Below are 11,397 nucleotides of genomic sequence, written 5' to 3'. Positions count from 1 at the left end.
CCCAGTTGAGTGTTAGAAGGGTTGTAATTGGTCAGGAAGAGATACCCAATGTATTGGACGTGATTTTAGACCTAGAGTTCATGGGACTCGACGAGTGCTAGAACAGACTCGGCGAGTCCAAGGCAATCTTCTTAATGATGAAGATGAACTCGACGAGTTGTTCATCAACTCGGCGAGTCGGATGAGTTGCATGCGATGTTCATGTGAGGGAGGAACTCGTCGAGTTGACGGCCCAACTCGACGAGTCGGGTCATGGATAAGGACGAGTAAAGGGTGAGGGACTCGGTGATTTGACGGCCCAACTCGGCGAGTCGGGTCAACTTGAAGTTGACTTTGACTAGACTTGGACTGACCCTGTTTAGGGTTGTACTGGCTGTGTGTTGACTTGAAGGTCGTCATGTAGGGATCGAGGAGTCGAAGGGAGTCAACTTGTGTGCCGAGGATAATTCAAACACTGCACGACATTGAGGTGAGTTACCTTCCAGTAGGGGTGGGTCTAAGGCCACAATGTCGGCCCACCAAAGAGGAGTATTTGTAAGGTGATTGTCTTTGTGATAATTATCTTGGTTTGGTTATGTGCTTTGGTCATGAGTATTATCTGCATGATATGTTACGTGTATAGTAGGGATTAGGATCCCTGACAGCGGCCCTTAGGGTCGTGGGGTAGGTCAGTACCCGGATATGCCTGACTGTATGATTGTAACTTGCTGTTGCATGCTAGTGGTAGGGGTGGAATAGTCCCCAGTTACCGGTTGAAAGATACTGATGATGGTTACCGGTTGAAAGATACCGATGATGGTTACCGGTTGAATGATACCGATGACGATTACCAGTTGAAAGATACCGATGGTGGTTACCGATTGAAAGATACCGATGATGATTACCGATTGAGAGATACCAATGATATTTTATGGTATGTGGTATGATGGGGGAACTCACTAAGCTTTGTGCTTACGGTTTCGATTTTGGTTTCAGGTACCTCTTCGTCTAAGGGGAAGGAGCCGGCGGCGTAGCATCGCATCACATACACATGATTTCCGCATGGAGTATTCTGGGATTGTACTATGATATGTTATTATTCTATGGATTGGGTTTTCAGACATGATACTTTGTTTTATGAGATGATGTGTTTTCACAGTATTTTCTTATGAATGTTTTTATGTGTTGGTTAATTAAAAAGAAATTTTTGGACCTGAAAATTGGGATGTTACAAGTTGGTATCAGAGCCCTGGTTTGAGGGATTCGGACACACCCTCGGGGGTGTCTGGACTCAAACTGAAGGGCTAAAAGGTTTTTACAAGGAAAAATGGTTTTCTAAAATCTAAATGGAAGGATTTTAAGAAAGACGAAGTGTGTGATGCATGCGACCGGCCGGGCTCAAGTAAGTTTTCCCCAAGATACCCGTACTTGATATGTTATGCTATATGGTTTTGATTCAGAAAAGTGCATGCTAGAATAGGACTAAGGATCTAGGAGGATGTCTTGTGTGCCTGATATATGATTCTGAGAATTGCATGCTAGTTAGGGCTAAGGATCTAGGAGGATGCCTTCTATGCCTGTTGTATGAGTTGTATGCTAGGACTGTTTAGTCAACAGTAGGATGACCTGTGTAGGTTATGCCTTATTTGGTTACCCAATGCTCGAATGCTGCTTGCTTTGTGCTATGGGGGTTCTGGCCACCTTCAACTAGCTAAGGAACGAATATGTAGCAGTATCCGCAAGTTAGTTAGGGAGAAATGGTGGGGACTCCTAGTGCAGCTAATGGCAGAGGGTAGGTCGGAGAGTGCCCTAGGAAAACCTATGATGAGGTCAGTGGAAAGGGGTATCGGTGAAAGGGACTTGGTGAAGTCGAAGCAGTCCTTGAGGAAAGCACAGACAGATGTGGAAGGTAGTATGGGCCCGTACTTCTGGAAGCAGAGGATCCGTACTTGAATCAAGGAGGGCCTAGATGGAACCAGGAACCTTGGAAAGTGTGTTAGGCCTCTTGGAAGTATGTATGATCCTGACATTTATGCGTGTGTTTTCGGCATGGTGACCACACGACATGGAGGAGGAGGTTCCGGATCAGGATCAGGATCGGGCTCGGGTGCAGGATCCGAGCAGGTTGATGACGGGCTGCGCAAGTTCATCGCGTCTGAGATCACGAGAGGCATTCTTGAGTCGACCCTGGTCATTTTCAGGTCGATCAAGGAAGGGATTGTTGAGCTGATGGAGGATCGCCTCCAGGCATTCAGGAGTGATATGGCGTCTAGCCAGACGAGTACGTGCACACTGTCCTTTAAGGACTTCCGAGGGAGCGGTGCGCCGGATTTCCATGGGGTGAAAGACCCCATTGCTGCTAGGAGATGGATCATACACATTGAGTCTGCGCAGCTAACCAGCTTCTGCCCCAAGGGGTCGAAGGTGAGATATGCAGCAGGGTGTTTTAGAGACAGAGCTAGAGATTGGTGGGAGTCTGTTGGTGAATCATTGGGAGCCTCGGCTGTTGAGGCTATGACCTGGTCAGACTTTGTGATCAGATTCAGGGCGGAGTTTGCGCCAGCTGTGGAGCTTCAGCAGCTGGCCAGAGATGTCTTGGACATGAGACAGCCTACGGAGACTGTGGCAGAGATCACCACCAAGTTCCGGGATAGGGCATTGTTGGTGCCCCAATATGCGGGTGATGAGGACATGAGGAGGACCCGCTACCATGATATGTTACGAGCTGCCCTACCCTAGATTCCATGATTGCCAGGGCTAGGGAGAGGGAGATTGATCTGGAGCACATCCGGAAAAGGAAGGCAACGGAGGGGCTGACGACGGGGGCTTCGGGGAAGAAGCCCAAGGGATCCGATGGTAGGCCGAAAGGCCAGTCTGGGCGGGACCGTTATGGGAAATGCGGTCGGTCATACGAGGGAGCTTGCCGCACTGGGTTGGGTTCAAGCTGCTATAAGTGCGACAAGGTTGGGCATTTTTGGCAGAGATTGTACTGCCCCTACTCCAGCGGTACAGATGACCGGCCTGATTTGCTTCCATTGCAATCAGAGGGGCCATAAAAAGGCCAACTGCCCGAGATTGTCAGCAACGGCGCCAGCAGTGGCGCCGGTCTCAGCGACAGCGCGGGTTGCAGATGGCTGGAAGGCCAATACAGAGGCTCCAGTGGTGCGGAGCCGAGCATTTCAGTTGACAGCCTTGGAGGCACGCGCTGCACCTGATGTAGTGACGGGTATGGTTCCTTTCTTATGCTTTTATGATACGGCGTTGTGATCTTGATATGTTATGTATGTGCACTGTTTAGGATCGTTCCATGTGAAGGGTATCCCAGTTCAGGTGTTGTTTGATTTGGGTGCCACTCGATCATTTGTCTCTCTTACGCTTATCAAGAAGTTTCCTGAGTCTTCAGGCATGCTGGATTGCCCTCTAGAGGTCGAGATTACGGACGACCGGTCGGTACGAACGTCGGAGGTTTACCGAGATTACGTCCTATGACTGTTTGAGGAGCGTTATCTGGTAGATCTGGTTCCCATACCTTTGCGGGGGAACAAGGTTATTATCGGTATGGATTGGTTGAGCCCCAATGGGGCAGTGATTGGCTGTGCACAACAGTTGGTGTGGATCAGGACCCCACGTGGGGGAGAGCTGGTAATCCAGGGCGAGAGGCCACTGCGAGGACCAACTTTATGTTCAGCAGCGAGAGCTAGGCGTTACCTCCAGCAGGGTTGTGCAGGTTATGTTGCCTATGTTATGCATACTCGGGAGGCAGGTAGGGCGACGGTGGGCGATGTGCCCGTGATGCGAGAGTTCGCGGACGTATTCCCCGAGGAGCTGCCTGGGATACCTCCGGAGCGACAGGTGGAGTTCAGGATCGACCTAGTCCCTGGTGCGGCTCCGATAGCCAAGGCACCATATCGGTTGGCTCCTCCCGAGATGCAGGAGTTGTCTACACAGTTGCAGGAGTTGTTAGACAAGGGATTCATTAGACCGAGTAGTTCTCCCTGGGGAGCCCCGATTCTGTTCGTGAAGAAAAAGGACGGGTCGCATCGGATGTGTATAGACTATAGGGAGCTGAATAAGGTAACGGTGAAGAACCGTTACCCACCCCCGAGGATTGATGACCTCTTTGACCAGCTACAGGGAGCGTCTTGGTTCTCCAAGATTGATTTGCGTTCAGGGTATCATCATATGAGGGTCAGAGAGGGGGATGTACAGAAGACGGCGTTTCGGACGCGTTGTGGCCGCTATGAGTTCGTGGTGATGCCTTTCGGGCTCACCAACGCTCCTGCCGCGTTCATGGATCTATGAACCGCGTGTGTAGACCGATGTTAGACCGGTTTGTGATAGTGTTTATCGATGATATCTTGGTTTACTCCAAGACGTGAGAGCAGCATGAAGAGCATCTGCGAGAGGTTTTGGAGACTTTGAGGAGGGAGAGTTTGTATGCTAAGTTCTCCAAGTGTAATTTCTGGTTGCACGAGGTGCAGTTTCTTGGGCACCTTGTCAACAAGAACAGGATTTCGGTAGATCCGGCCAAAGTGGAGGCCGTGATGAGATGGGAGGTTCCGAGGTCTCCATCTGAGATTCAGAGTTTCTTGGGATTAGTCGGCTACTATCAGAGATTCATCCAGGATTTCTCCAAGATAGCCTTACCCCTGACCAGGCTAACGAGGAAGGCAGTGGTCTTTCATTGGGGGCCTGAGCAGCAGGCTACATTCGAGACACTGAGACAGAGATTGTGCAAGGCGCCAATCTTAGCCCTGCCCGAGGGCATGGAGGATCTCTTCGTGTACTGGGATGCATCCATCTCGGGCTTGGGTGCAGTATTGATGCAGAGAGGGCATGTTATTGCTTACACTTTGAGGCAGCTGAAGCCTCACGAGGCAAACTACCCAACGCATGATTTGGAGCTGGGGGCTATTGTGTTCGCCCTCAAGATTTGGCGTCATTACCTCTATGGGGTTCGTTGTATGATTTACAAGGACAACAAGAGCCTGAGGTATCTCATGGACCAGCCAAATCTGAACATGAGGCAGCGTTGATGGCTTGATGTGGTAAAGGATTATGATTATGAGATCCTCTACCACCCGGGGAAGGCCAATGTAGTGGCCGACGCGCTTAGCCGCAAGGCAGTGCCGATCAGGGATATCTATCTGAGGATGACAGTGGTGACTCCACTATTAGAGCGGATTCGGGAGGCCCAACAGGAGGCCGTGAAGGAGGAACATCGGAAGAGCGAGCGGATTGTGGGGCAGGTTTCCTCCTTCGACTATGATAGCCGAGGGGTATTGACTCTTCACCATAGGGTGTGGGTCCCTTATCATGGAGGCGTGCGCCAGATCCTGATGGAGGAGGCACACAAATCCAGATTTTCTATCCATCCCGGAGCGACGAAGATGTATAGAGATCTTCGTCCTGATTATTGGTGGCCCTGCATGAAGCGGGACATAGCATGGTACGTGGAGCGGTGCTTGACCTGCAGGAAGGTCAAGGCCGAGCACCAGAGGCCGCACGGCAAGATGCAGCCGTTGGATATCCCGCTGTGGAAATGGATAGGATATTATGATGGATTTTATCACAAAGCTTCCGAGGACCGCGCGAGGGGTGGATTTGATTTGGGTCATCGTCGATCGGTTGACCAAGAGCGCTCATTTTATTCCGATTCCGGAGAGTATCTTGGCCGAGAAGTTAGCCGACATCTATATCAGGGAGGTGGTGTCGCGGCACGGGGTGCCAGTTTTAGTGATTTCCGACAGGGATGTACGGTTCACTTCTTGGTTTTGGAAGAAGTTTCATGACGAGCTGGGTACTCGTCTGCATTTCAGCACCCTTTTTCACCCGCAGACGGATGGTCAGAGCGAGCGGACCATCCAAACGCTAGAGGATATGCTGCGGGCATGTGTTTTAAACTTCAGAGGTAGCTGGGATACCTACCTTCCGTTGGCGGAGTTCTCGTATAATAATAGTTATCATGCGAGTATCGATCGACCTCCCTTCGAGATGTTGTACGGGAGGAAGTGCAGGACCCCGATATGCTGGGGCGAGGTTGGCCAGAGGGTCATTGGGAGCACCGATGTAGTGCTCAAGACGACCGAACGGATCCAGCAGGTTAGGAGCAGGCTTCAGACCGCTCAGAGTCGGCAGAAAAGTTATGCCAACAAGCGCCGATCGGACCTAGAGTTTCAGGTCGGGGATACGGTTCTCCTGAAGGTGTCGCCATGGAAGGGCGTCATCAGATTCAGGAAGCGGGGCAAGTTGGGTCCCAGGTATATTGGACCCTTCAGGGATATAGACCGGGTGGGCAAGGTGGCTTATAGGTTGGATCTGTCAGCCGAACTCATTCAGATCCACAACACTTTCCACGTCTCTCAGCTGCGGAAGTGCCTGGTGGACGACTCAGCAGTAGTACCCTTAGAGGATATTCAGGTCGATGACAACCTGAATTACATTGAGCGACCTGTAGCAATCCTTGACCGGAAGTCGAAGGATCTGAGGAACAATAGGGTTGAGCTGGTAAAGGTGCAATGGCAGCATCGGAAGGGCTCAGAATGGACTTGGGAGCCGGTGGATGAGATGATGGAGCATTACCCAGAGCTATTCCAGGATCGAGCAGCAGACTTCGAGGACGAAGTCTAAAATAAGTGGGGGAGATTTGTAGCACTTGGTTCTTGGTATGTATTTTTATTTAAGTATTTTTGCATTTTTGGCCTTGGACTCGGCGAGTTGAAGGACCAACTCGCCGAATAGAAGCGGAATGAGGCGCAGGATTTAAGTGATGGACTCGTCGAGTCGGGTCCCGGACTCGACGAGTAGACTCTAACTGGAGAAAAACCCTAATCTGAGGGTTTACACCCTATTTAAACAATGATATGTCGGCCACAACGTCCCTTATGCTCCCAGAACACCACTCATTGAAACCCTAGCCGTTATTGAAGCAATCTAAGCCTTGTTGGTGGATTTTGGTGCTTGTGATCTTATGAAGGAAGAAGAAAGGCTTGAGGAAGCAAGTAAAGACCAAGGGAACCCGAGTTTGTGCACCTTCTACAGTTCATTGAAGGTAAAAAGTTGTAACCTTGCTCTTTCATTTGTTAGATCCCTTTTTGGGGAGATTTAGGGCTTTTATAAGCCACTTTTGATGGCCAAACGTGATTGCAAACATGGTTGGGGGTTAGAGCTTCGGAATCACGTCATTAAAGGAGTCACAAGGCAGTTGGGGACTGCTTTTGCACCCATGAAAGGCCCCATGCATCTTAAGAGCTTGTTTTATGTCTTTTTGAGCTCAAAGTCCCATGAAAGCACGTAAAGTTTGTAACTTTATGTGCTAGATCGATTATAGAACTTGGATCTATCTTTTGATCAAAGGTTGTACATCAGAAATCAAGGATTTAGAATGTGGACATGACTGACTCGGCGAGTCCATTCTTGGGACTCGACGAGTCCGAGGCTTTGAGCCCCATATCTGTTGAGAGTCAAAGGAACCCAGTTGAGTGTTAGAAGGGTTGTAATCGGACAAGAAGAGTTACCCAATGTATTGGACGTGATTTTAGACCTGGAGTTCATGGGACTCGACGAGTGCTAGAACAGACTCGGCGAGTCCAAGGCAATCTTCTTAAGGATGAAGATGAACTCGACGAGTTGTTCATCAACTCGGCGAGTCGAGGACAGAACTTGTTCATCAGATGAAGGTGAACTCGACGAGTTGTTCATCAACTCGGCGAGTCGGATGAGTTTCATGCAATGTTCATATGAGGGAGGAACTTGTCGAGTTGACAGCCCAACTCGACGAGTCGGGTCATGGATAAGGACGAGTAAAGGGTGAGGGACTCGACGAGTTGACAGTCCAACTCGGCGAGTCGGGTCAACTTGATGTTGACTTTAACTAGACTTGGACTGACCCTGTGTAGGGTTGTACTGGTTGTGTGTTGACTTGAAGGTCGTCGTGTAGGGATCGAGGAGTCGAAGGGAGTCGACTTGTGTGCCGAGGATAATTCAAACACTGCACAACATTGAGGTGAGTTGCCTTCCAGTAGGGGTGGGTCTAAGGCCACAATGCCGGCCCACCAAAGAGGAGTAGTATTAAGGTGATTGTCTTTGTGATAATTATCTTGGTTTGGTTATGTGCTTTGGTCACGAGTATAATCTGCATGATATGTTACGTGTATAGTAGGGATTAGGATCCCTGACAGCGGCCCTTAGGGTCGTGGGGTAGGTCAGTACCCGGATATGCCTGACTGTATGATTGTACCTTGCTGTTGCATGCTAGTGGTAAGGGGTGGAATAGTCCACAGTTACCGGTTGAAAGATACCGATGACAGTTACCGGTTGAAAGATACCGATGATGGTTACCAGTTGAAAGATACCGATGATGGTTACCGGTTGAAAGATACCGATGACGATTACTAGTTGAAAGATACCAATGTTGGTTACCGGTTGAAAGATATCGATGATGATTACCGGTTGAGAGATACCGATGATATTGTATGGTATGTGGTATGATGGGGGAACTCACTAAGCTTTGTGCTTACGGTTTCGATTTTGGTTTCAGGTACCTCTTCGTGTAAGGGGAAGGAGCTGGCGGCGTAGCATCACATCACACACACATATGATTTCTGCATGGAGTTTTCTGGGATTGTACTCTAATATGTTATTATTCTATGGCTTGGGTTTTCAGACATGATACATTGTTTTATGAGATGATGTGTTTTCACAGTATTTTCTTATGAATGTTTTTATGTGTTGGTTAATTAAAAAGAAATTTTTGGACCTGAAAATTGGGATGTTACAATAAACCAAATCAAAAGCCAACACATTCTATTCAAAGATAAATAACATATTACAAAGATCTTGTGTGTGTGTGTGTGTATATATATATATATATATATATATATATATTGTTATGAATTAAGCGAAATTAATGTAACTATAAATCAAACCAAACTAGTAAACTTTGATAAGAACTTTAATTGAGAAGAAAGAATATTTAGAGAGAATATGAAAGTTATATCTCTTATAACTTTTTGGTGTGTTTCATTCTTTACAATGGAGGGGTATTTATACTACAAATTTTACTAACATATAATTGTAACTAGTTATAAATGTTGACAAATGTACCATGCACCAATTATTATGTCATCCACCAATTATTTACAACACCACCAGTTATTTACAACACTCCCCCTTGAATGACATCATTTTAGCATTCAACTTTGACGTACTGCCTCATTAAAAACCTTGCTAAAGAAAACCTAGTGGGAAAAAACTTTAGCGAAGGGAAAAAGAGTGCAGTGTATAGTTGACTCCCCCTTATTTAGACATCTGTCACATTATATTCTATGAACATGTCGCATTCCGATGCCATGGACATGTTTCCTGAAGATTTCAATAGGAAGTACCTTCGTAAAAAGGTCTGCTGCATTTTTACTGGATTGAGCATATTTGATTTCAACTTGATGGTTCTTTATAACCTCTTGAGTGTACTCGAAAAACTTTGGAGGTATATGTTTTGTCCTGTCGCTCTTGATATATCCTTCTTTCATTTGAGTAACACATGTTGAGTTATCTTCGTATATTAAAGTTGGACCTATATCTTTTTCAAGTCCACATGAAGTTAAAACTAGATGTGTCATTGATCTCAACCATGTACATTCTCTACTAGCTTCATTTAGTGCAATTACTTCAGCATGATTTGAGGATGTGGCAACAAGTGTTTGCTTTTGAGAACGCCAGGAAATTGTGGTACCTCCATTCATGAATACATATCCAGTTTGAGATCTAGCTTTATGAGGATCAGACAAATAACCTGCATCTGCATAACCAGTTAAGCTTTCTTTTGAATTGTTAGGATAAAATAACCCTAAATCACTAGTTCCTCGAAGGTATTGAAAAATATGCTTGATTCTATTCCAATGTCTTTTTGTTGGGGTTGAACTAAATCTTGCTAGCAAGTTTACAGAGAAAGAAATGTCAGGTCTAGTACAATTGGTAAGATACATAAGAGCTCCAATTGCATTAAGGTATGGTACTTCTGGACCAAGGACTTATTCATTTTCTTCGCATGGACGAAATGGATCCTTGTCAATATTTAATGATCTAACAACCATTGGAGTGCTTAAAGGATTAGCATTGTCCATATTGAAACGTCTCAAGACTCTTTCTGTGTAATTTGATTGATGTACGAGTATTCCGTTAGGCATATGCTCAATCTGTAAACCAAGACAATATTTGGTTTTTCCAAGATCTTTCATTTCAAACTCTTTCTTTAAAAGTTCAATCACTTCAAGGATTTCTTTATTCGTTCCAATGATGTTTAGATCATCAACATAGACTGCTATGATCACATATCCAGATGTTGTTTTCTTAATAAATACACATGGACAAATAGTGTTATTTTTATAACCTTTACTTGTCAAATAATCGCTTAAACGATTGTACCACATTCGCCCGGATTGCTTTAACCCATATAAAGATCTTTGTAATTTTATAGAATACATTTCTTTGGGTTTTGCACTTAACGCTTCAGGCATTTTCATATAGATATCACTATCAAGTGATCCATACAAGTAAGCTGTAATAACATCCATAAGACGCATCTCTAAATTTTTAGATACTGCCAAGCTAATTAAATATCTGAAAGTGGTTGCATCCATTACCGGTGAATAAGTTTCTTCATAATCAATTCCAGGTCTTTGAGAGAAACCTTGAGCAACAAGCATGGCCTTGTATCTTACAATTTCGTCTTTCTCATTTCTTTTTCGTACGAAGATCCATCTATATCCTAATGGTTTCACAACTTCAGGTGTGAGGATAATGTTCCCAAAAACCTTTCTCTTGTTAAGAGAATTTAATTCAACTTGCATAGCTTCCTTCCATTTAGCCCAATCATTTCCTTTTTTGACATTCAATGACAAATTGTGGTTCAGGATCATCATTCATAATATCACATGCAACTGAATAAGAAAATATTGCACATATATTGTCAGTTTTATTTTGGTCACATATTCTATTTGTCTGACCATAATTTAATGCATCATCCTCCTTTCTTGGGGGAATTTGAATAATTCGTGTTTCTCCAGGAACACTTTCATCGTGATCTAGTGCATTTTCTGCTCCTCTTCTTTTTCGTGGGTTCTTATCCTTAGAACCAAATGGCCTTCCACGCTTCAGGCATGTTTTAGACTCTTGAGTGACTTTATCATCAGATTGTCCATGTGGAATTTCAATTCGAGCTAGAACATTAACAACTGTTATATATGATTTAGTCACCCTTTTTGTGTCAATAAATGCATCAGGTAATTGATTTGCCATTTCTTGGAAATGCATTATCTTTTGAACTTCCATGTCACATTGCTTTGTGTGAGGGTCAAGATATGATAAAGTAGGCTCATGCCATGACACATCCTTTTCCAGAATCTTCTTTTCTCCACC

The sequence above is a fragment of the Lactuca serriola genome, chromosome 8 (assembly GCF_051521515.1).
Source record: "Lactuca serriola cultivar US96UC23 chromosome 8, Lser_US96UC23_V15, whole genome shotgun sequence".
Classification (NCBI taxonomy): Eukaryota; Viridiplantae; Streptophyta; class Magnoliopsida; order Asterales; family Asteraceae; genus Lactuca; species Lactuca serriola.
The sequence above is the reverse complement of the archived record's forward strand: the minus strand, read 5'-3'. Positions refer to the sequence as shown.